The sequence below is a fragment of the Triticum aestivum genome, chromosome 3A (genome assembly GCF_018294505.1).
Source record: "Triticum aestivum cultivar Chinese Spring chromosome 3A, IWGSC CS RefSeq v2.1, whole genome shotgun sequence".
Lineage (NCBI taxonomy): Eukaryota > Viridiplantae > Streptophyta > Magnoliopsida > Poales > Poaceae > Triticum > Triticum aestivum.
The window spans coordinates 93200113-93224628 of NC_057800.1; positions in this window are offsets into that span (position 1 = coordinate 93200113).

Sequence of the window (24516 nt, forward strand, 5' to 3'; positions counted from 1 at the left end):
CTTTTCTCCTCTTGTAGTTGGGTTCGGTGGACGAAGACTCCAGCGGCTCGCTCTGGTAGGACACCCTCACAAACGGCACCCTGTAGATGCTCGATCCTTCAATCGCTGGTGGATGCTCCATCTGGGATCGATACTCCTACCACCGCTCCCTCACGATCGGATTCGGTGAATCTATTTGCTCCATGGCCCAGAGGAGCAGCTCTATGTACTCCGGCGCGACTCCCTCCGGGAGTATCACTGCCTTTTCGCTCTGCTGCAGATATTTGGCCATGGATGTCGCCGTCGCCGCTAGTTGGTCCTTGTTGTCAAACCAAGACTGTATCTCCAACATCCTAGCTAGCTTCACAGGGTCGCCGTCTGCGATCCTCACGTATCGGTTGTAATCCTCCATCGATCTACTTCTCCACAACACCTTCACTCGCCGGCGGTGGTTTTTGAATGGAAGAGGAGAGCAGCAGCGTTGGTTTTGAATTAGAACGGGAGGGGAGAGACACTGGTTTTGGACTGGAACAGGAGAGGATGGGCGGTGGTTTTGAAATGGAAGAGGAGAGTAGCGGCGCTGCATTTAGATTGGAACAGGAGAGGAGCGGCGGTGGTTTAAGAGGAGAAGAGCGGAAGAGCAGCGCTGGTCTTGGAAGTATTTTTTTGTTGTTTCACGTATTTTGGGTCAAAGTTTGACCACGCACTGTATTTGACAAGCAAAATGTGAATGCATGTCAGCAAAAATTGTATCGTTTGGTTTGTATCTGAATGTAATTCCAAATTATACTCCCTCCATTTTTGTATACAAGGCCACAAACTCATATTACAGGTACCAAGGTAAAAATCAATTCTATGTTTAAGTCAATGTTGCAAGCTAGCTTGTCACCTTGATTGTCGTGTTAATTAATGTGGTTTTTTCTCTCCCAAGCACAACAAGCCAACCCTCTTACTCCTCATTGGTTGATTAATGTTGGGAATGCAAGCTAACCTTCTCACTCCCGCATGCACACAAGGGATATTAATGTCCTCGGGTGCTAGTACGAGGCCAACGCCATCAATTTTGCCTTGATTAATGTTAGTGGCCTTGGATAGTTGCAAATTGTAATTTTGATAGTGGCCTTGTATACAACGTATAACATATATTTTATGTGCGAAAATCATGGTCAATTATGACCCAGAATAAAAGGGAGACTAGTTAATGTGGGGTCACTTTCTTAATTGTAGGGTAAATTGATTTCGATTTTGATCCAGTCAGAGCGCGCTAGCCCTCTCGTCCAATCCTAAATCACTGCCGCACGCTCCTCTCCCTCTTCTCCATTGCAAAACCACCTCCTCTCCTCTCCATCATCTCCATTCCAAAACCACCGCCTCGCCTCTCCCTCTTCTCTATTGCAAGACCACCGTCTATCCTCCGTTTTCTAGACGCTTTGCTCCATGGCGTGGGCGCAATCCATGGATACAAAATTAGTATACTGTATACTATTTAAAAGTCGAGGGCGGGGCTTTTCCTGCGCGGTAGGCAGCGGGGCAGTTCCTCCTAGTCGGTTCGACAGAGATGCGAGAAGACGAGGGAGTAGGCTGCTGCAAATGTAGGGCTGTGTGATTTGACAGCGAGTTACTGCTAGACAGGTGGGGCCCCGTGATTTGACTTGCCATTATCATTTTAACTGCGGCGCTACGACCGGCGTGATTCTCCCAGATTCCTGACCACCTCCATACAGGTGCCTCTCCCAATGCTCCACCATGTAGTAGAGGCTCGCTCTTGCATGAGAGCCCACTTCTCCACTTTTTCCTTGCCTCTCTTTCCTCCACATATGCAAAAATGTCATGTAAAGCGCACTATTGTACTTACTTTTACTTGCTCCTACAGGTGCTTAAGCTTGCCACATAGGCATAAAGTCTGATGTGGCAAGTTAATCAAGAAGAGAGAGACTAGTTTGGTGACCCAAGGAAGAAATGGTGCTAAGCGCGTGTACCTAGGTGAAAAGACATTTTTGAATCTATAGCTAATTAAATGAAGCAAACTTAGCAACACCATTTCATTGGAAGAGGTCACTCCTTGGCAAATGCAATAAATAGACGCGCTTAGCACCGTTTCTTCCTTGAGTACGAAGAAAGAGATAGAGAGGAGTAAAAAATACACTTATAGCCAACCTTGTTGTAGTATGAGTGACTAAGTGATGACTATGTATGACATGCCAACATCAGATAGCCTAACGCACCGTGTTAAATCTCCAAGGGCGCCACCGCGCGAGCGACGCGATGGTCGTGGTAGGCGCGACCATGATACGGGCTGCTGGCAGCCCTTGGATCTGAGATCAAACGGTCGCATGCTAAGTTGCTGAAAATTTGCAGAATAACCTTCCAGGATAGGATATTAACCCATAGGTCTAGAATCACGCCATGCAACCGTTCGATCTCAGATCCAAGGGCTCTCGGGAGCCCGTATCATGGGAGAATGGAAAACCACTACCCTGCCGTTCGCACGCTGGCAGTTCGCTCCTACTCGTCCCCGCACATCCTTCAATACTATGGCGGTTCTCTCATAGTCGTCCTGTCCATTCACATTACGGTAGTTCCACTAATCCTAACCCTCCTACCAAATCCATGGCGTCCCAAATCTCCACGATCGGCAGTGAGTACAAGGTTAGAACCATCACCGGCGATGAGTTCGACGTCATCTACCCCCGTTCTTCCGCGACGGTGAAAGGATGCCTTTCTCGCTTCAGCCGCATGTTCGAAAACTCAGATGATGAGTGGGTCACTGGGCTAGATGTTGAGTACACCACAGTCCTGGGACAAGAGAAGGATCTAAAGGACGAAGAGAGGAAGAAGCCTGTCGTGATCCAGGTTTGCGTACATAACATTTGCTTGGTCTACCACATATGCCATGCCGATATTGAGTGCCAGGATTTTAAGAACTTCCTCAAGGATAAAACAGTGAAATTTGTTACTGTAGACTTTGGTAATGACAAAGAAGTCCTGCATCGGATAGGCCTCGTTGTAGGCAACACCTTCGACCTCCAGAAGAATCGGCTGGTGTCCTCTCGCTAGCCTTCAATGCTGACCCTGGCAGGAGCCATGGTTCATCCTTCGTACGGTAAACTGGAGAAACCTCATTACACGTTTCATCGTCATGCATGGCAGCGGAATGTACTAGATATAGACCACATCCACTACGCTGCAATGGATGGCTACCTTTGCTTCAATATCTACAAGGGTTGGATGAAGAGCAACAGCCAAGTGTGCGGTTCAAGTAAAGAAGTATCAGCCAAGAGGAAGAGGGACAAGGACGAAGTCGAGGACGTGGACGAGGACTCCGAGTAAGGTGGATGTGTTGTTGCTCATGGTGGTTCTAATGCAGTGTCTACCGGAATAGTTGCAAAGTTTAATTTCAGGTGTGCTTAATTTAATTTGAGGGGTGTGTTGTGCTGATCCCCCAGCAGAACTATGTTATGTTTCTTCTCGTTACTTTAACTCTTCAGTACGTACACACTATTATTTCTTACATTTCATCTTTTAGTTGGTACAGTACTACCACTCGTTTCTTCACATTATATACGTACAATATATATGGCCAACATCATATAGCTAGCAGTTTAGTTGTCAAAGAATTTCAGGGTGCTTAGTTTTGTCAAAGAATTCCAGGATGCTTAGAGGGTGCTTAGATCCAAGGGACTTATTTTAGTCTGACTAAAAATAGTCTCTTTAAGAGGCTAAAGTTCCAAGCACCCCTGACTAAAGAGGGGCTAAAACTAGTCTTGAGACTAAATTTTTTTAGTCAGGGGTACCCCTACTAAAATGTGGATTAGTCCTCTCTCTACTCATTTAACTCCTCTCCTTTAACACAGGCGAGTTCTGGATTGGAGGGTTTGGAGGATAATAAATGCTCATTAACATGATTTTAGCCTTTTTAGTATTTGGATCCAAGCATGGGTGAGGCTAGCATGTTTTAGTCCCGCTACATTTAGTCATGGGACTAAAACGTATCCAAGCACCCTCTTAGTTTTATTTGAGGGGTGGGTTGTGCTGGACACCATTATTGTGACGAGCCTTTTTAATAGTACTATAAGCATAATTTGGCGACGAGCGCTCTCTATATGTACCACCTTTTTTTTAATTTCAAGTTTTGCTCCATGGCGCAATCCATTGATACTACTGCTGTACAAAAGTATACATTTTTTAAAAGGCTAGAGGGCGGGGCAGTCTAGCTTGGTCGGTTTCACGAGAGGTGAGGGCCTTTGTGATTTGACGGCTCATTACTGCTGGAAGGCAGGGCCTTGTGATTTGACTACTCGTATAAATGTGCGACGACCTGATGGAGGAGGAGCAAAGAACCGTGCGGTATACTCAAGTTTTCCACTGGAGTAGTACTGCGACGGAGGAGCATGAAACACGGCAGCCCAGTGCCATATGGCCATAAAAATGATCTAATTTGCTAGTCATCTCATCGTTAGCATTGTTCTATTCATTCCCTCAAAAAAAACATTGTTCTATTCATGCCTCGCAGAGAACATGCCACGTGCGGCGAAACACCCGAAGCAAAAGATGAAACACGGGAGCAAAAGAAGAAGGAAGATTATCACCCCAAATGATCTAATTCGCCACGGAGTCGTAACTGCTTCTTCATCGCCTCCTCGACCTCCATCTCCTTGCGCGTCTCCTCCGCCATCTTCATCATTGTGTCCATGACGTGGCATTTCTCGACGCGAGCCTTCATCATCTGTTCCACGGCCATATTACGTACCTTGACAGCAGCCGGGTACTCGATGCGGAGCTTTGCCAACTCTTCCTTCTATTCCATGGCGAGGGCCTACACCATCTTCATCGAGGAACTACTATTCTCATGCAGCTTCTTCCAGCCGGCGTTCTTCTCCTTCAACAGGTTGATCTCGTCGCAGAGCTTTGCATTGTCCTCCCGAGGTCGCAGGATTTCGCCGGTCGCCTTCTTCTCTGTGGCAATGCTCTTCTTCAGTAGCATCACCAAGCCGCCGGTCGACCCCCCTACCGATTGAGCTCAGTGGGCATGTCGTCGAGGCTCTCCTTCAGCAACTCCATCAAGCCTTGGATGAACTCCTTCTGCTTATTGAGCTCATCAGGCATGCCATCGAGGGATAACGACTCCAGCTCCGCCGGCTCGGCATGTTTGCCTCCGCGGCGAGGGCGCTCCTGGGAGCCATCGCCTGCCCGTGAGAGATCTTTTGAGGTCTCTGCATGGCGGCGAGCCCTCTCTTTTTTTTCCGCAGCCTTGGTTGCCGCTCCCTTGTTAGGAGTAGTTCTCGACCTAGAGCTCTGCTCACCGGCCAAGGCAACGACGGACGAAGAAGAAGCACTTATGAGGAGGAAAGGTAGAGTGATTTTCGGTTAGGTAGTTCCCCTTTTTATAACCTAAGTACTTGCCATTATTTGTTTTTACTTTATGTCTTACGACACACAATTCCATGAATCTTAAAATAGATTAGCTTTCTTATAAAAACTAGATGATTTTGAATGAAATGAACTATAAGAATTAAACGAACATCTACATCATGCATATATGACTCAAAGTTGGCATGCTATAATGTGGTATTTATTCATAATTTGGTTGCCAAATCTCATGCGTGCAATGCATGTGTACCTTACTCTAGTCTAAATGGTGTTTGTGTGTGTGTGTTTGTGTTGTGCTTGTTGAGGTGAAAATTGTCTTTTTTTGGTACACGTTAAGCTTGTTCTTCCGAAATTTCAAGTCGTGCCTTGTTATGCCGAAAATTCAAGCTAGCGTCTCTATCTATCGTGATGCGAAACTCCTGCCTCTTCAACCCGCGCCTTGTTAGCCCGAAATATTTAAGATATATCTTTGTCTCGTTGTGCTCCGACAACTCCCTCCATCTCAACCCGCGCCTTGCTATTCCAAAATTACAACACACGCGAAAACTCCCACCTCCTGTGAAATCCCGACACGCGAAATGCTCGTGGTACCCCTGAACCGAAAGAACCACCTCAAATCGGTGGGGGTACTTTCATAACTTACCCCACATTTCAGACAAGCACGTCTCTAAGCCATGGTTCCCCACTGCCATCCCATCCGCCCACCCATTCGTACACCGAGACCGTGAAAACCCGTGAAGAAACCCCACACCCTGCTCCGCCCGCCACCCAGCCGGAGCCTCTTCCCCGATGACGTCGTCCACAGCAACACGTCAACGTCCCTCATCCACCGTACCGGATGAGGATTCGTCGTTGATCTCATCATCCCGCTGGTTCAGCCACCCCGTCCTCAACCTCCAAGGAGCTACCCCGACGTTCCCCTCATCTTTCACGCCACCTTGATTCCCACACCGCCGTCTTCACCTGCACTACCGGAAGAGCATCATCATGACCGTTTCCTCGGATGAAGCTTTGGCCTAATCGGCGCCACCAAAGAGGTTGTACACCAATCACCGCATTTTCTTCTTGATTTGATCTCACGGTGCTGCCGGCGCTCGGTCCCGAGCCGACACGGCGCGACTCCATCCACGGCGGCATCGCCGGCCACTTCCTCCATGGTGTCGCTCCCTCGGCGGCACGTCCACATCAGTAGGACTTGCTGCTGCTTTAGCTCTCGCTCACGCTGCTGCTCTGCTCTTGCTCTCGGTCCCCTGTCTGGTCTCCTCTTGCTATTTCTCTTGCTCGCGCTGCTACTCTCGCTCTTGCTCTTGCGTGCGATGCTGCTCCGATTTAGCTACACTTCACTCCGATGCCGTCGGGGTGAAGGAAGAACCAACCGCAGCGAGGAGGGGGGCTTGCCAGAGAGGTACCCCACTATCTATCTTAGGGTTCAGGATGGGGGCGGTGGTCGCCGGCGGTGGCGGGGGCGGGACGGTGGCATGGGGATCGCCGGAGAAAAAGATTGGCACGGGGGGGCCTAGAGGGATGGCTGGGGCTACGGCGGACCGGCGGTGGGAAGTGTTTTCGGGGCGGGCGGGGTGTTGCTCCGCCGGCCGTGGGCGGCGAGGGGCTACTGTTTGGCCGGCTCAAGGGGGTGGAGGTCGAAGATGAACCGCAGGCCCTTGATTTCGTATCCAACGGCTGTAAAATCGACTGACCAGAGATGAAAAAGTCAGTCGACCGACGTGTAGCCTCACCTTGCTAGTGCGTTCAGTTTCGACAGCAAAATTCAGTTTCGACAGCAAAATTCAGTTTTGATAGTTAAGTTCAGATTCGACAGTTAAGTTCAGGTTAACGTTGTTCGTTGTCTCTCTTGTCCTGCTTCAGCCTCGGCGTCGTACAACTCACCGGAGCTGCTCCAACGACGAAACCCTCCATCACAGCGGAGCAGTACCTCGGGCTCCGTCTCCAAACGCCTAAGATCTTCTTCCGCTCCTCCGACAACCAAGTCAGTCGGAGCATCCTCACCGGCCAACCCAATCACGCTGAGATCGACATGGCTTCGCCAAAGAGGTTGTACACTTGTTGCATCTCTTTTTTACTCTACATGTTATATATATTGTCCACTGAGCACTTGTAGTAACGGGAAATACGATTATTTTATCCTACTATATGACAAGCAGTGAGGTACCAGGCAACTTAGCTATCCGTGATGGACTCTCTTGAATGCCATCATTATTTATCTCTGCGCGTTTGAGATGTGCATTTGTCGATGGGCCTGGGAGTTGAGCTAGTATGGCAGTGGCCTGGGTCCAAAGTAATAGAAGTAGCACAAAAACATTTTTAGTGTAGGATTTTCCTTGCTCAAGCCTGCCTACTAGAATCGCCAGTGCTTGAAAGGAAAAGTGAATGAAAAACATCGGAATTGGAAAGTTTCCTATGGTACTACTTTTCATGAATTTGGTGCAAAAGGAATGGAGCAAAGGAAAACTGTAGGATCTGTTCCTTTAGTGTCTCCTTGAAAGAAAAACCATAGGAATTCTAGTTTCCACTTCTCCTCCTTTTCATATTCCTATTCATCAAGCACAAGACTAAGAGATAGTAGCATTATAGCATTATAACCGTACATTTTCTTGTGGTTTGACTTAATCTCACCATGCTTTTTTTTGCATCCTGTGATCTTCCAATTGTTGTGAATCAAACACCCAAATTGGCAGAAATCCTGTGTTTTTAAATTCTCTGTTTTGCACGTGCATTCCTATCCTATTCCTGTCTATTTCCTATCCCTGCATTGTTAGAATCCTCAAATTCAAACAAGCCCTTACTCAATTACTTCTATTACAGATATGTGTCAATGAAAACCTTGTGTGGTTTCTCCTGCTCCTGCGGCGCTGTGTTCCATCCCAGCTCAGCTGCTCCAATGATGGAACGGTTCACCACAGCAGGGATCCGCTCTCCAGACTATCTTTCGCTGCCTCAGATCTTCTTCCCCGCCGCCGGCAGCCACAGCAACTGCATTACCATCATCAACTGAGCAGATGACCTTGAGGACTACACAGGTCCGTAGGAGAGGTCGCACTCTTCCGTGTCTGCTTACATTATGCGTCGCTTAATATGATGACATGCTACATTATCATGATGTTCACCTATTAGACTCCGAGTCAGGTCCAAACTAATGCTGAAACTTGAGTTTTTAAATGGTTGTGGGGTACATATTGGGGCAGCAATCAGTACTATCTGTCTACTATCTGGTTAATCTCCGGTGTCTACTATGAGTTTCATGTTGGGTGCAAACAAACATTAAAGGATCCATTATCTGTATTTTTTAACTAAAGCTATTATCTGCCCGCTATCATTGGTTTTGGGTCTATCCACAGTTTGCTACCATCACTCTGGATTTGTGCATGCACTCCTTACATAATCTCACCGTGTTTTATTCCTATGCATGCCAGTTATTGTACACAATGGAACTAATCATGTAGAGAAAAAGAGACGAGCCTTGCCTGGCAATAAAACTTCATGCAGACGTTGTTCCATGGTGGGCGCAAAGGCAGCCCCCCTCCACCCATTTCGGATCATAATCAAGAGGAAGATAACTGTTATCAGGGGGATTCAGAAGGAGAAGACCACTCCTATTTACCCCATGAGGTCTTCGCTCTAGCTTGGCATGCTGATGTTGGTAATATCATGCATATGGTGCCTTGCATTGCTTACTGTATACATTAAAGATGTCATCTGCTTAGTTTAGACATGCTTTGTGTCAATGCCATCTGTTTAGTTTCTTTATCGTATATGTGAGTCATGCAATGCCATCTTGTCTAGCCATGCATCATATATGTGAATTTTGCAATTCCACCCTGGTTAGCCAATCATCTTATATGTGAATTATATCATGCCATCATATTTTTATTACATGTTAAATTTGTCAACAATTTTAGTACATTCAATTACTCTTCCTATGCATTAGCCATTTGGCACGGTCATGGAAAAATCTGGAGTGGAAACAAGGTCTTCAGAGCAGACAATGCTATCTGACGAAGCGCATGTCTTGCTGGTTACCGATAGCTCCTCAGAGGAGGATTCAGAGACAGATGACCAGTCATATCCCCCCCCCCCGAGGTGCATGCACTAACTTGGCAGGGTTATGTTGCTCATATCGTGCATATGGTATCTTGCATTGCTATGTCATTTGCTTAGTTTAGACATGCTTTTTCTGAATGACACCTGTTTAGTGTCTAATTACCATATATGTGAATTATGCAATGCCATCTTGTTTCAAGACATTATATATGTGAATTATGCAATGTTATCTTGTTGCAAGGCATTATGTATGTGAATTATGCAATGCCATGCTGTTTAGGCAAGCATCATATATGTGAATTATATCATGTCGTCCTTTTTTTGTATTTCTCATTGCTTTTGTCGACAATGTTTGTATATTCAACTGCTCTTCCTATGCATCAGCCATTTGAATTGGTGATGGAGATATCTGGAGTGAAAACAAGGTCTTCAGAGCAGACAATGCTACCTGCTGAAGCAGATATATTGCTAGTTATAGATAGCTCTTCAGAGGAGGATTCAGAGGTAGATGACCGGTCCTATTATCCCCCTGAGGTGTATGCTCAAACTTGACAGGGTTATATAACTCATATAATGCATATGTTGTATTGCAATGCTTAGTTTTTACATCATATACCCAATATTGAATGCCATCTCCTTAGTTGACAGATCATATATGCGATTGCCCTCTGCTCACTTCCTTATTATATAAATCATATATTTGAATTATGTCATGCCATGATGTTTACATAGACAGCATGTATCTGAATTATGGCATGCCAACCCATTTTCTAAAGACATAATATAGTTATATCATCTCATCATGTTTACATAGTCATCATATTTAAATTATGTCATTCTATCCATGAATTATATCATGCCATCATGTTTCCATCGATGACATGTTTGTGATTTATGACATGCCAACCGCTTTAATAGACACATCGTATAGTTATATCATGTCATCCTGTTTACATAGTCATCATATTTTGAAGTATGTCATTCTATCATACATGTGAAATTGCGTCATGCTATCATGTTTAATTAGCCATCATATATGTGAAATTATGTCCTGCTATTCTGTTTGCTTAGACAACATAAATGTGAATTATTTCATGCCCTGTTTTCTTCCCTACTATCCATTGCACCTGTCTATCTTACAATGTCTGAACATTCAATTACTTTTGTTGTTTATCAGCCATTTCAATTGGAGGGAGTGATGGCAGTATCTGTGGGAGTAAAAACACGGTCTTCAGAAAAGATCATGCTACCTGTCGATGCAGATAGAACCACGGTTGTACTTGCCCAAGAACCAGCCCCACCACACATAACCCACACTCATGCACATTGTACCCCTACCCAGTTGGACAGAGAACTAACTACACCCCTTCTAACCCCAACCCCAGCAGATAGACACCCAGTTCCCGTTGACACAGCACCGTCTCCACCATAGAGCACCCAAACACGAGCAGTTAGTAAGGCAACTGCAGTGCCCAAATCACGAGGACCACCACTCCGAACCTGAAGTCAACGCTTAAAGTAGAAGAAGAATTGTTCTTAGGTCAGGTTCCGTAGCTATGGTTCATACTACTTTGCTCTTGCATCACTGTATTTACTGATACCAACTAATTTCAAATTTGAAGGATGCAATTGAAACTCCAATGGCGCAACAGGTATGTTTTAAACCTGTTTCTTCAACGTGTTTGGCTGTTTGCTGTTGTAACTTGCTCTATGTTTATTTCAGTTTCAATTGAATAAACAATTATGTTCTCATGCCATGCACATTACAAGTGTTGTTATTGCTGTGTAGTTTCCCACACTTATATTCTGTCTATGCTGCTTTGTCTTAAATAGATATGATTCGAACTGTATCTATCTTGATTTGGCACCATAAACTAGAATGATATAGACCATACAGTGACCATACTACATAGATATATGTTTGTTTCATGCTGTTATCCTGTCCACCTTACTACTAAACTGGTTTACCAAAACGAGTTTCATATACTACATTGTAAACCTGAGATGTGTTTGTTTGTTTCTCTTTTAGAACGCGGATACAATATTGGAGAAGAGTACCCTGTTATGCAATGGTAAAGGAAGTAATGCAGATAAGGTTCAAGATAGTGAGACATCCCTGTTGGTCTCCAAGAAAGCCGATAAAAACTATATTGAAGACAGTGAGACAACCCCAAAGTCCTGTCTTGATGTAGTGTTCGAGTTACTGGCTACCACTGCTGGCACCAGCTCTTCGAACTCATTGCCTGAATCAGTTCGGCATCTTAACTCTCAACTTCAAGTTGAAAGACATTGATCAGATGTTATGCGACATGAAGCCGAAGGACTAAGGAAGTCCCTGCAGAATTCAGATGCATACTTTCTGGTGCAACAACAAGCTCTGGAGGACTTACGCGCCAAACAAGAGAAAGTTAATAAGCTTGCTAAGCATCTTGCTAGCATTATGGGTACCCAGGATATTGTTTCTTGAGCTCTTCTAAAGTGGTTTCAGTTTTGGACTTGTTTTGCTACGGCGTTTATATGTTGCTGTGTTCCCTATATTTGCACTGGTGGCGAACTTTGATGCCCAGTGGATGTAAAATGTGTAATAGCCGTGATAGCCTAGTGTAAGTTGTTTGCTTATTTATGTCCTTGGTGTCTTGTTTATTTGTTTGCTTGTAGTCAGTGCAGTTCTTTTTCTGCAGTTTTCTAGTGGCTACAATAACCTATTTTTTACAACTAGGCCACAATAACCATGGGCTAATATTTACTGTAGTGACACTGGGCCTCCTACGGGCCGTAGAAACAGTGGGCCTTCTACGGGCCGTATAAACAGTGGGCCTTCTACGGGCCGTAGAAACAGTGGGCCTTCTACGGGCCGTAGAAACAATGGGCCTTCTACGGTCCATATCATCAATGGGCCTTCTATGGGCCGTATCATCAATGGGCCTTATACGGGCCAAACAGACCGCATTCTGGCTGTAAACGGGCTGGAGTTGGAATCGTTCGTTCATGGGCCGACCATAACGGGCCATCGTTAATAGGCCGTATTTGATGACACTATGAAAACGGCCCAAAGTATTAACGGACCACAAACGGGCCGACTGTAACCACGGGCTGAATTTGGCCCACAAGCAGAAAATGACAGTAACGGGCTGTAAGTAAACGAATGCTGGAAATGAGCCCAAGAATAAATGGGCTCTGAGAAGGCAGAAAGATAACATGGGCTGGAGACGGCCCAACGGAATAACGGGCCGTTAATGGGTATAAAGTGATACACTATTCATTACGGGACAGTTTCACCACGGGCCGTTAATGGGTGTAAAGTGATACACTGTTCATTACGGGCCAGTTTCACCACGGGCCGTTAATAGGCCAAGAGTTACATAGGGCCTCATATGGGCCGAAAGACGTCATGGGCCATACATGGGCCAGAAGTGAAATTGGGCTGGAATCATATTGGATGGCATAGATGACACTACTGGGCCTAATTCGGATAGGGCGTAACAGGCCTTGGGTTAGCGGGCTGTAAATAGGCTATATGCGAACAGGTCGTTAACAGGCTTTCCATGGGACGGCCCTCCACCTTTTGACCAAGTCAAACGGGCCGACCTTTTCACATGAATGGGCCTCTGTTGGGTCATGCCACGTGTCAACGTGTTATAGGCGCCTTCTATCCAATGAGTGGATGACATCTGTCCCGACGATGAGCCGGCACATGTTTCCTCCACCAATGATGATTTTACACATGGAAAATCCCCATTGGTCGGGGCTGTTCACGGGTTATCGGATCCAAAACCCGACCCGATAGCCTAACGGCGTTCCGTTACAGTGGATGCCACGTGTCGGTCACCCTTGACGAAAGCACTTCTGTGACGCGCGATTTATCGTCATGGAAGTGGGCACTTCCGTGATGATAATTTTGGTAATGTCATGGAACACTTCTACGACAGCACAAGTATGACTATCTTGATTCTGTCATAAATTTGTCATGGATGTACATGCATGACAAAAAACGCGACCTACTGTGACAAACACGTATCATCACGGAAGTGTATTTTTTTTGTAGTGTATGCGGTTTGACCGATAAAGATCTTCGTAGAATATGTGGGAGCCAATATGAGCATCCAAGTTCCGCTATTGGTTATTGATCGGAGATGTGTCTCGGTCATGACTACATAGTTCTCGAACCCGTACGGTCCGCACGCTTAAAGTTCGGTGGCGATCGATATTATGATTTTTTGTGTTTTGCTGTACTGAAGGTAGATCGGAGTACCAGATATGATCACGGACATGATGTGGAGTCTCGAAATGGTCGAGATGTAAAGATTGATATATTGGACGACTATGTTTGGACACGGAAAGGTTCCGGAACGTTTTAGACATATACCGGAGTACCAGGGGGTTACCGGACCCCCCCCCCCGGGGGCTTAATGGGCCTACATGGGCCTTAGTGGAAATAGAGGGCAGCAAGGGGAGTGTGGGGTGCACCCCCATGGCCCAAACCGAATTGGTTTAGGGCAAGAAGGGTCGGCCCCGTCTTTCCTTCTCCTCCTCTGCCTTTCATTCCCCCTCTCCTACTCCTACTAGGAATAGGAGGAGTCCTACTCCCGCGCGCCTCTCCTTGGCCGGCCGCCTCCTCCCCCTTGCTCCTTTATATACGGGGGCAGGGGGCACCCCATAGACACAACAATTGATCATTCATCTCTTAGCCGTGTGCGGTGCCCCCCTCCACCATAATCCACCTCGATCATATCGTAGCGGTGCTTAGGCGAAGCCCTGCGTCGGTAGCATCATCATCACCCTCACCATGCCGTCGTGCTAACGAAACTCTCCTGTGAAGCTTTGCTGGATGGGAGCTCGCGGGACGTCATCGAGTTGAACGTGTGCAAAATTCGGAGGTGCCGTGCGTTCGGTACTTCGATTGGTCGGATCGTGAAGACATACGACTACATCAACCGTGTTGTGCTAACGCTTCCGCATTTAGTCTACGAGGGTACGTAGACACACTCTCCCCTCTCGTTGCTATACATCAACATGATCCTGTGTGTGCGTTGGATTTTTTTTGAAATTACTACGTTCCCCAACAGTGGCATCCGAGCCTGGTTTATGTGTAGATGTTATATGCACGAGTAGAACACAAGTGAGTTGTGGGCGATACAAGTCCTACTTCTTACCAGCATGTCATACTTTGGTTCGGCGGAATTGTTGGATGAAGTGGCCCGTACCGACATTACGCGTACGCTTACACGAGACTGGTTCTACCGGCGTGCTTTGTACACAGGTGGCTGGCGGGTGTCAGTTTCTCCAACTTTAGTTGAACCGAGTGTGACTACACCCGGTCCTTGCGAAGGTTAAAACAACACTAACTTGACGAACTATCATTGTGGTTTTGATGTGTAGGTAAGAACGGTTCTTGCTCAGCCCCTAGCAGCCACGTAAAACTTGCAACAACAAAGTAGAGGACGTCTAACTTGTTTTTGCAGGGCATGTTGTCATGTGATATGGTCAAGACATGATGCTTTATGGTATGAGATGATCATGTTTTGTAACGGAGTTATCGGCAACTGGCAGGAGCCATATGGTTGTCGCTTTATTGTATGCAATGCAATCACCCTGTAATTGCTTTACTTTATCACTAAGCGGTAGCGATAGTCGTAGAAGCAATAGTTGGCGAGACGATAATGATCCTACGATGGAGATCAAGGTGTCACGCCGGTGACGATGGTGATCATGACTTTGGAGATGGAGATCAAAGGCACAAGATGATGATGGCCATATCATATCACTTATATTGATTGCATGTGATGTTTATCCTTTATGCATCTTATTCTGCTTTGTTTGACGGCAGCATTATAAGATGATCTCTCACTAAATTTCAAGGAAAAAGTGTTCTCCCTGAGTATGCACCATTGCCAAAGTTCGTCGTGCCGAGACACCACTTGATGATCGGGTGTGATAAGCTCAACATTCATCTACAACTGGTGTAAGACAGTTTTACACACGCAGAATACTCGGGTTAAACTTGACAAGCCTAGCATATGCAGATATGGCCTTGGAACACTAAGACCGAAAGGTCAAGCATGAATCATATAGTAGATATGATCACCATAGTGATGTTCACCATTGAAAACTACTCCATTTCACGTGATGATCAGTTATGGTTTAGTTGATATGGATCATGTGATCACTTAGATGATTAGAGGGATGTCTATCTAAGTGGGAGTTCTTAAATAATATGATTAATTGAACTTTAATTTATCATGTAATTAGTACCTAATAGTATTTTGATTATCTATGTTATTGTAGATAGATGGCCCGTTCTGTTGTTCCGTTGAATTTTAATGCGTTCCTTGAGAAAGCAAAGTTGAAAGATGATGGCAGCAATTACACGGACTAGGTCCATAACTTGAGGATTATCCTCATTGCTGCACAGAATAATTACATCCTGGAAGCACCGCTGGGTGCCAGGCCTGCTGCAGATGCTCCCGATGACATTAAGAACGTTTGGCAGAGTAAAGCTCATCACTACTCGATAGTTTAGTGTGCCATTCTTTACGGCTTAGAACCGGGACATCAACGACGTTTTGAACATCATGGAGCATATGAGATGTTCCAGGAGTTGAAGTTAATATTTCAAGAAAATGCCCGGATTGAGAGATGTGAAGTCTCCAATTAGTTCTATCGCTGCAAGATGGAGGAGAATAGTTCTGTCAATGAACATATACTCAAAATGTCTGGGTATCATAATCACTTGACTTAACTGGGAGTTAATCTTCCTGTTGATAGTGTCATTGACAGAGTTCTTCAATCACTTCCACCAAGCTACAAGAGCTTCATGATGACTATAATATGCAAGGGATGAATAAGACAATTCCCAGCTCTTCGCAATGCTAAAGGCAGCGGAGGTAGAAATCAAGAAGGAGCATCAAGTGTTGATGGTCAACAAGACCACAAGTTTCAAGAAAAAGGGTAGAGGGAAGAAGAAGGGGAACTTCAAGAAGAACAGCAAACAAGTTGCTGCTCAGGAGAAGAAACCCATGTCTGGACCTAAGCCTGAGACTGAGTGCTTCTACTGCAAACGGACTGGTCACTGGAACCAGAACTTCCCCAAGTATTTGGCGGATAAGAAGGATGGAAAGGTGAACAAAGGTATATGTGATATACATGTTATTGACGTGTACCTTACCAGAGCTCACAGTAGCACCTGGGTATTTGATACTAGTTCTGTTGCTAATATTTGCAACTCGAAATAGGGACTACGGATTAAGTGAAGACTAGCTAAGGATGAGGTGATGATGCGCATGGGAAATGGTTCCAAAGTCGATGTGATCGTCGTCGGCACGCTACCTCTACATCTACCTTCGGCATTAGTTTTAGACCTGAATAATTGTTATTTGGTGCCAGCGTTGAGCATGAACATTATATCTGGATCTTTTTTGATGCGAGACAGTTATCCATTTAAATCTGAGAATAATGGTTGTTCTATTTATATGAGTAATATCTTTTATGGTCATGCACCCTTGAAGAGTGGTCTATTTGTGTTAAATCTCGATAGTAGTAACACACATATTCATAATGCTGAAGCCAAAAGATGCAGAGTTGATAATGATAGTGCAACTTATTTGTGGCACTGCCGTTTGGGTCATATTGGTGTAAAGCGCATGAAGAAACTCCATACTGATGGACTTTTGGAATCCGTTGGTACTTGCGAACCATGCCTCATGGGCAAGGTGACTAAAACGCCGTTCCCCGGAACAATGGAGCGAGCAACAAATTTATTGGAAATCATACATACTAATGTATGTGGTCCAATGAATATTGAGGCTCGTGGTAGGTATTGTTATTTTCTCACCTTCACAGATGATTTAAGAAGATATGGGTATATCTACTTAATGAAACATAAGTCTGAAACATTTTAAAAGTTCAAAGAATTTCAGAGTGAAGTGAAAAATCATCGTAACAACAAAATAAAGTTTCTATGATCTGATCGTGGAGGAGAATATTTGGGTTACAAGTTTGGTCTACATTTGAAACAATGCGGAATAGTTTCGCAACTCACGCCACCCGGAACACCACAGCGTAATCATGTGTTCGAATGTCGTAATCGTACTTTACTAGATATGGTGCGATCTATGATGTCTCTTACTGATTTACCGCTATCGTTTTGGGGTTATGCTTTATAGACGGCCACATTCACGTTAAATAGGGCACCATCAAAATCCGTTGAGACGATGCCTTATGAACTATGGTTTGACAAAATACCAAAATTGTGTTTCTTAAAGTTTGGGGCTGCGATACTTATGTGAAAAAGCTTCAACCTGATAAGCTCGAACCCAAATCGGAGAAATGTGTCTTCATAGGATACCCAAAGGAAACTGTTGGGTACACCTTCTATCACAGATCTGAAGGCAAGACATTCATTGCTAAGAATGGATCCTTTCTAGAGAAGGAGTTTCTCTCGAAAGAAGTGAGTGGGAGGAAAGTAGAACTTGATGAGGTAACTATACCTGCTCCCTTATTGGAAAGTAGTTCATCACAGAAACTGGTTCCTGTGACACCTACACCAATTAGTGAGAAAGATAATGATGATCATGAAACTTTATATCAAGTTACTACCGAACATCATAGGTCAACCAGAGTAAGATCCGCACTAGAGTGGTACGGTAATCCTGTTCTGGAGGTCATGTTTTTAGACCATGACGAACCTACGAACTATGAGGAAGTTATGATGAGCCCAGATTCCACAAAATGGCTTGAGGCTATGAAATCTGAGATGGGATCCATGTATGAGAACAAAGTGTGGACTTTGGTTGACTTTCCCGATGATCGGCAAGCCATCGAGAATAAATGGATCTTCAAGAAGAAGACAGACGTTGATGGTAATGTTACTGTCTAAAAAGGTCGACTTGTTGTGAAAGGTTTTTGACAAGTTCAAGGAGTTGACTATGATGAGACCTTCTCACCCGTAGCGATGCTTAAGTCCGTCGGAATCATGTTAGCTATTGCCGCATTTTATGATTATGAAATTTAGCAAATGGATGTAAAGACTGCATTCCTGAATGGATTTCTAGAAGAAGAGTTGTATATGATGCAACCTGAAGGTTTTATCGATCCAAAAGTTGCTAACAAAGTGTGCAAGCTACAACGATCCATTTATGGACTGGTGCAAGCTTCTCGGAGTTGGAATAAATGCTTTGATAGTGTGATCAAAGCATATGGTTTTATACATACTTTTGGAGAAGCATGTATTTACAAGAAAGTGAGTGGGAGATCTGTAGCATTTCTAATATTATATGTGGATGACATATTGTTGATTGGAAATGATATAGAATTTCTGGATAGAATAAAAGGATACTTGAATAAGATTTTTTCAATGAAGGACCTCGGTGAAGCTTCTTACATATTGGGTATCAAGATCTATAGAGATAGATCAAGATGCTTAATTGGAATTTCACAAAGCACATACCTTGACAAAGTTTTGAAGAAGTTCAAAATGGATCAGGCAAAGAAAGGGTTCTTGCCTATATTACAAGGTGTAAAGTTGAGTAAGACTCAATGCCTGACCACTTCAGAAGATAGAGAGAAAATGAAAGATGTTCCCTATGCTTCGGCCATAGGCTCTATCATGTATGCAATGCTATGTACCAGACCAGATGTGTGCCTTGCTATTAGTTTAGCACGGAGGTACCAAAGTAATCCAGGAGTGGATCACTGGACAGCGGTCAAGAACATCCTGAAGTACCTGAAAAGTACTAAGGATATGTTTCTCGTTTATGGAGGTGACAAAGAGCTCATTGTAAATGGTTACGTTGATGCAAGCTTTGACACTAATCTGGACGATTCTAAATCAAAAACTAGATACATGTTTATATTAAATGGTGGAGCTGTCAGTTGGAGCAGTTCTAAACAGAGCGTCGTGGCGGGATCTACATGTGAAGCGGAGCACATTGTTGCTTCAGAAGCAGCAAATGAAGGATTCTGGATGAAGGAGTTCATATCTGATCTAGGTTTCATAACTAGTGCATCGGGTCCAATGAAAATCTTTTGTGACAACACTGGTGCAATTGCCTTGGCAAAGGAATCCAGATTTCACAAGAGAACCAAGCACATCAAGAGACGCTTCAACTCCATCCGGGATCAAGTCCAGGTGGGAGACATAGAGATTTGCAAGATACATACGGATCTGAATGTTGCAGACCCGTTGGCTAAGCCTCTTCCACGAGCAAAACATGATCAACACCAAGGCTCCATGGGTGTTAGAATCATCACTATGTAATCTGGATTATTGACTCTAGTGTAAGTGGGAGACTGAAGGAAATATGCCCTAGAGGCAATAATAAAGTTATTATTTATTTCCCTATATCATGATAAATGTTTATTATTCATGCTAGAATTGTATTAACCGAAAACATGATACATGTGTGAATACATAGACAAACAAAGTGTCACTAGTATGCCTCTACTTGCACTACAAAAAAAGACACATCCGTGACATTTTGGGCCGAACGGAATTTTTTTTTGTCATACATATGACACTTCTATGATGATAATTGTGACAAAGCCCGGTATCATCATAGATGTGGTGGGATCCTACTTCTATGACAAAAAATCATGACAGAAAATGGGATTTTCGTCCTGGGTGGGCCGGAGACGCAGCTGCATGACATTCTTTGGGCCGTCCATGACGGAAAAAACCATGGTAGAAGCGAGGGGGGGGGGAATTTCGGGGAGTTCCCGGTTTCAGTGGGAGGTCTGGGGCCGAGCGATGCGTGTTTCTCTCGTACATGTATGCGCGTGTGTGCGAGGCGTTGGCTCTAACTAAACCCGAGTGAGGCGTTGGGCTCTAACTGAACCCGAGCGATTGCACTGCAGGCTACGCGTTACTGAACCCGAGCAATCGATCAATGGCTGTTAAATGAACCCAATCGAGCGATTCCTTCGCTACTGCTGCTAACTGAAGCTAATCGATGGGATGAACAGTGAGTGTTGCGGGGGGTTTGGATGAACAGTGAGCGGTGGTGTTGCCTCTGGATGAACAGGACCCCGTGGTGTGGTGGAGGGCTGGATGAACAGTAGACGGTGGAGGGGTGCCCGTGGAGGGGTGGATGAACAGGAACCCGTGGTGTGGAGGTCTGGATGAATAATAGACAGCGGAGGGGTAGTTGAGCAGGACCCCGTGGTGTGGAGGGCTGGATGAACAGTAGACGGTAGAGGGGTGCCCATGGAGGGGTGGTTGAACAGGACCCCGTGGTGTGGAGGGCTGGATGAACAGTAGACGGTGGAGGGGTGGTTGAACAGTAGCTAGTGGAGTAGCGCGCGGTGGAGGCTGGATGAACAGGAGCCCGTGGATGAACAGTCGCAGGTGGAGGCTGGAGGAGGTCGATGGTGGATGAACAGTAGCTCGTGGAGGTTGGAGGGGGTCGATGGTGGAGATGAACAGTATCCCATGGAGTCCCGTTTTGCGGTACGCCACACCCCTCCCGATGAACAGGACCCCCATTTCAACCGTAGCGCTCCAACACAAGTCCGTGTCCTCCATTTTGCGGTACGCCACACCCCTCCCGATCAACAGGACCCCTGTTTCGACCGTAGGAGGTCTGTTTCCTCCGTTTTGCGGTATGCCAAACCCCTCCTGATGAACAGGATCCTGTTTCAAACGTGGCCGGTCCTCCGTTCTGCGGTACGCCAGGCCTCGTTTCCATCGTCTGTTCCGTCCAAGCCCTCCCGATGAACACGGCGCATTCCGTTGCCTCCCCATGAACACGACGCATTCCGTTGCCTCCCGATGAACACGACGAGACGCTTTTTCTCCGTTCCGACCCAGCAATGTACATGAGCCCTGGCCGTACGTATGTGCGAGTAGGCGTTCGAGACCCCGCCCGTATGTACACATACATGGCCGTATTTTCTTTCTTGCACCCTGGCCGCTGTATGTACGTGTACATGCTACATGCGCGCCTCTACTATGACACGTGCGCGCCTCTACTACGACACGTGCGTGCCTCTACATCGACCAGTATGTACGTACACGTTCGCGACCTGAATGACAACGCTACGTATGCTTCGACCAGGTGGGTCCCGACTGTCAGGCACTTCCTTGCCTGCGAAGATGTAGCTGGTGGGTCCCAGCAGTCAGGGGGGCTAAATATAGTGGCCCGTCCGGTGGGTCCCCACTGTCAGGTGGAGGAATAATTATTTTGCACGTAATAAGGAGGCACTTCCTTGCTGCGGCCGTGGACCCAGCTGTCAGCCTCTCCACGTAGAGTCCACGTCCGATGGAAACCGTTCCTTGACAATGTTGACCACGCCGCGTCGAGAGCACCAAGGCGGTGGTCGACGGAGAGGCCTAGGAAGGGGACGACGCGGATCCGGGGAAGACGCGGCAGTGGATGCCCACGCGTAGAGGAGTACGTCGGCACTGGTTCGCTGCAGTGTGAGGCTGTCAGCGCCGCAGAGTAACAGGGGGTGTGGGTGATTAGAGGGATGGCCTAGCCAGCGGTGGGAGTAGTAGGGTGCGGTGAGGCCTCCGCCGCATCGCAGCCGGCCACGGGGGGCAAGAGCACGAGGCACGACCAGCGCTGGTTTGGGCGGCTGGAGCAAGAAGACCAGAGGTTGAAGCAGCACTACGGCCGTTGGATGGACATCGTACGGTCAATGGAGCTAGAATCATGCATATTGACTAACTTGACAAAGCCCTCCATCCCCGTCAACTTAGTAGGCCCACAAGTCAGCCTGCCACTATACTGGGTCCCAGCTAACAGGGGGAGTATTCATTTTTTGTGTGCGTAATAAGGAGGCACTTCCTTGCGTGCGAAGATATAGCTGGTGGGTCCGAGCTGTCAGCGGCGGTAACATTTTTTCGTGAAACACAGAGGCCCTTTCGGTGGATCCCTGATGTGAGGTGGAGGAATCATTATTTTGCATGTAATAAGGAGTCATTTCCTTGCATGCGGCCGTGGACCCAGCTGTCGGCCTCTCCATGTACAGTCCACTTCAGATGCATGTCGGTCGTTGACCACGTTGACCAGGCCACGTCGAGAGCACCAGGGCGGTGGACGACGGCGAGGCCTAGGAAGGGAACGACACGGAGGTAGGGAAGACTCGGCAGTTGTTTCCTACGTGGAGGGGAGTACGACTGTACGAGGGTTTACTGGTTCGTCTGCCGTCGCTAGAGAATAACAACAGGTGTGAGTGAGTAGAGGGATGGCTAGGCTAGCGATGTGAGTATGGTGGGGCGGTGAGGCCTGCGCGGCAGCACAGCCGGCCACGGGGAGGAGGGAGCAGGCAGTCCCGCCGGCGCTTGTTTGAGCGGCTGGAGCAGGAAGCATAGAGATTGAAGAAGCAAGACGGCCATTGGATGGACATCCAACAGTCACTACTTGTGCATCAGCCTTTTTTTAGGAAAGCCTCAAATCTGTGGAAAACAGCATACAACCCATCTTCCATTATTTCTAATAATTTTCAGCCCATTGGCTAATTCTTAAGGTTTTTTTGGAGCCCATATTCTTTTTTAGCATTACAGCCCAAATTGTGGCCACGGTTAAAAAATTATACGAAATTTTGCATATTTCGGGGCGGTCCGAACTGTTTTTAATCCCGAAATTTCGACTCACATTCAAACTGATTTTAAAAATAAATGTATATCAATATAAAATCCAGCAAATTCTCCATGCATAAAAATTAATGTAATTTAAAATCTTGAAATGAAATTAAAGACATTTGAAACTAATTGCCGGTTTGATGTGTTTTAAAAATGTACAACCCATTTCTCATTTCTGATGGGCCATTTTCTCGGCCAGCCGAATGAAAGCTCTCCTCGTCTTGAAAGATTTGCAGCCCAACAGGCCTGACAAAGTGACTTACTTGGCAAATCACAAAAAAACCGAGCTGTGGCCATGGACCCAGCTGTCAGCATCTCCACGTACAGTACTCTTCCGATGGAAGTCGTTCCTTAACCACGTTGACCATGCCGCGCGGAGAGCACCACGGCGGCGGACGACGGTGAGGCCTAGGAAGGGGACTACGCGGAGCCGGGGAAGATGCAGCAGTGGAAGCCCGCGCGGAGAGGAGTATGCGGGTTCACTGGTTCGGCTGCGGTGTGAGGCTATCATCGCCGCAGGGCCTGGCCAGCGGTGGGAATAGTAGGAGGCGGTGAGGCCTCCGTGGCAGCACAGCCGGCCACGGGAGGCAGGAGCATGCGCCACGACCGGCGCTGCTTTGGGTGGCCGGAGCAAGAAGACCAGAGGTTGAAGAAGCACTACGGTCGTTGGATAGACATCGTACGGTCACTGGAGCTAGAATCATTCATATTGACTAAGTTGACAAAGCCCTCCGTCCCCGTCAACTTTGTTGGCCCACAAGTCATCCTCCCACTATGGTGGGTCCCAGCTAGCAGGGGGTATTCATTTTTTTGTACGTAATAAGGAGGCACTTCCTTGCGTGCGAAGATATAGCTGGTGGGCCCAACATGTCAGTGGGGGGAATGTTTTTTTTCACGAAATACAGAGGCCCTTCCGGTGGGTCCCAGCTGTCAGGTGGAGGAATCATTATTTTGCGCGTACCGTCCACGGCCGATGGATGTCGTTCGTTGACCAAGTTGACCATGCCGTGCCGAGAGCACCATGGCGGTGGACGACGGTGTGGCCTAGGAAGGGAACGACATGAAGCCGGGGAAGACTCGGCAATGGTTGCCCACGCGGTGGGGAGTACGAGGGTTTACTGGTCCGGCTGCCGTCACCGGAAAATAACAGGAGGTGTGGGTGAGTAGAGGAATGGCCTGGCCAGCAATGAAGTAGGGTGGGGCGGTGCAGCCTATGCGGCAGCACAGCCGGCCACGGGAGGCGGGAGCAGGCAGTCCCACCGGAGCTGGTTTGGGCAGCTGGAGCAAGAAGATAAGATATTGAAGAAGCAGCACGGCCGTTGGATTAACATCCAACGGTCACTGCTGCTAGAATCGTTTCTGGACTAAGTTGACAAAGCCAAAGTACACGTCAACCTAGTAGACCCACAAGTCAGCCTCCAAATCTGTGCCAAACAGCATACAGCCCGAAATTTCTAGCCAGATTCAAATTAATTTTAAATCTAAATATACCTTAATTTAAATTCAATAAAATTTTACCCGCACAAAAA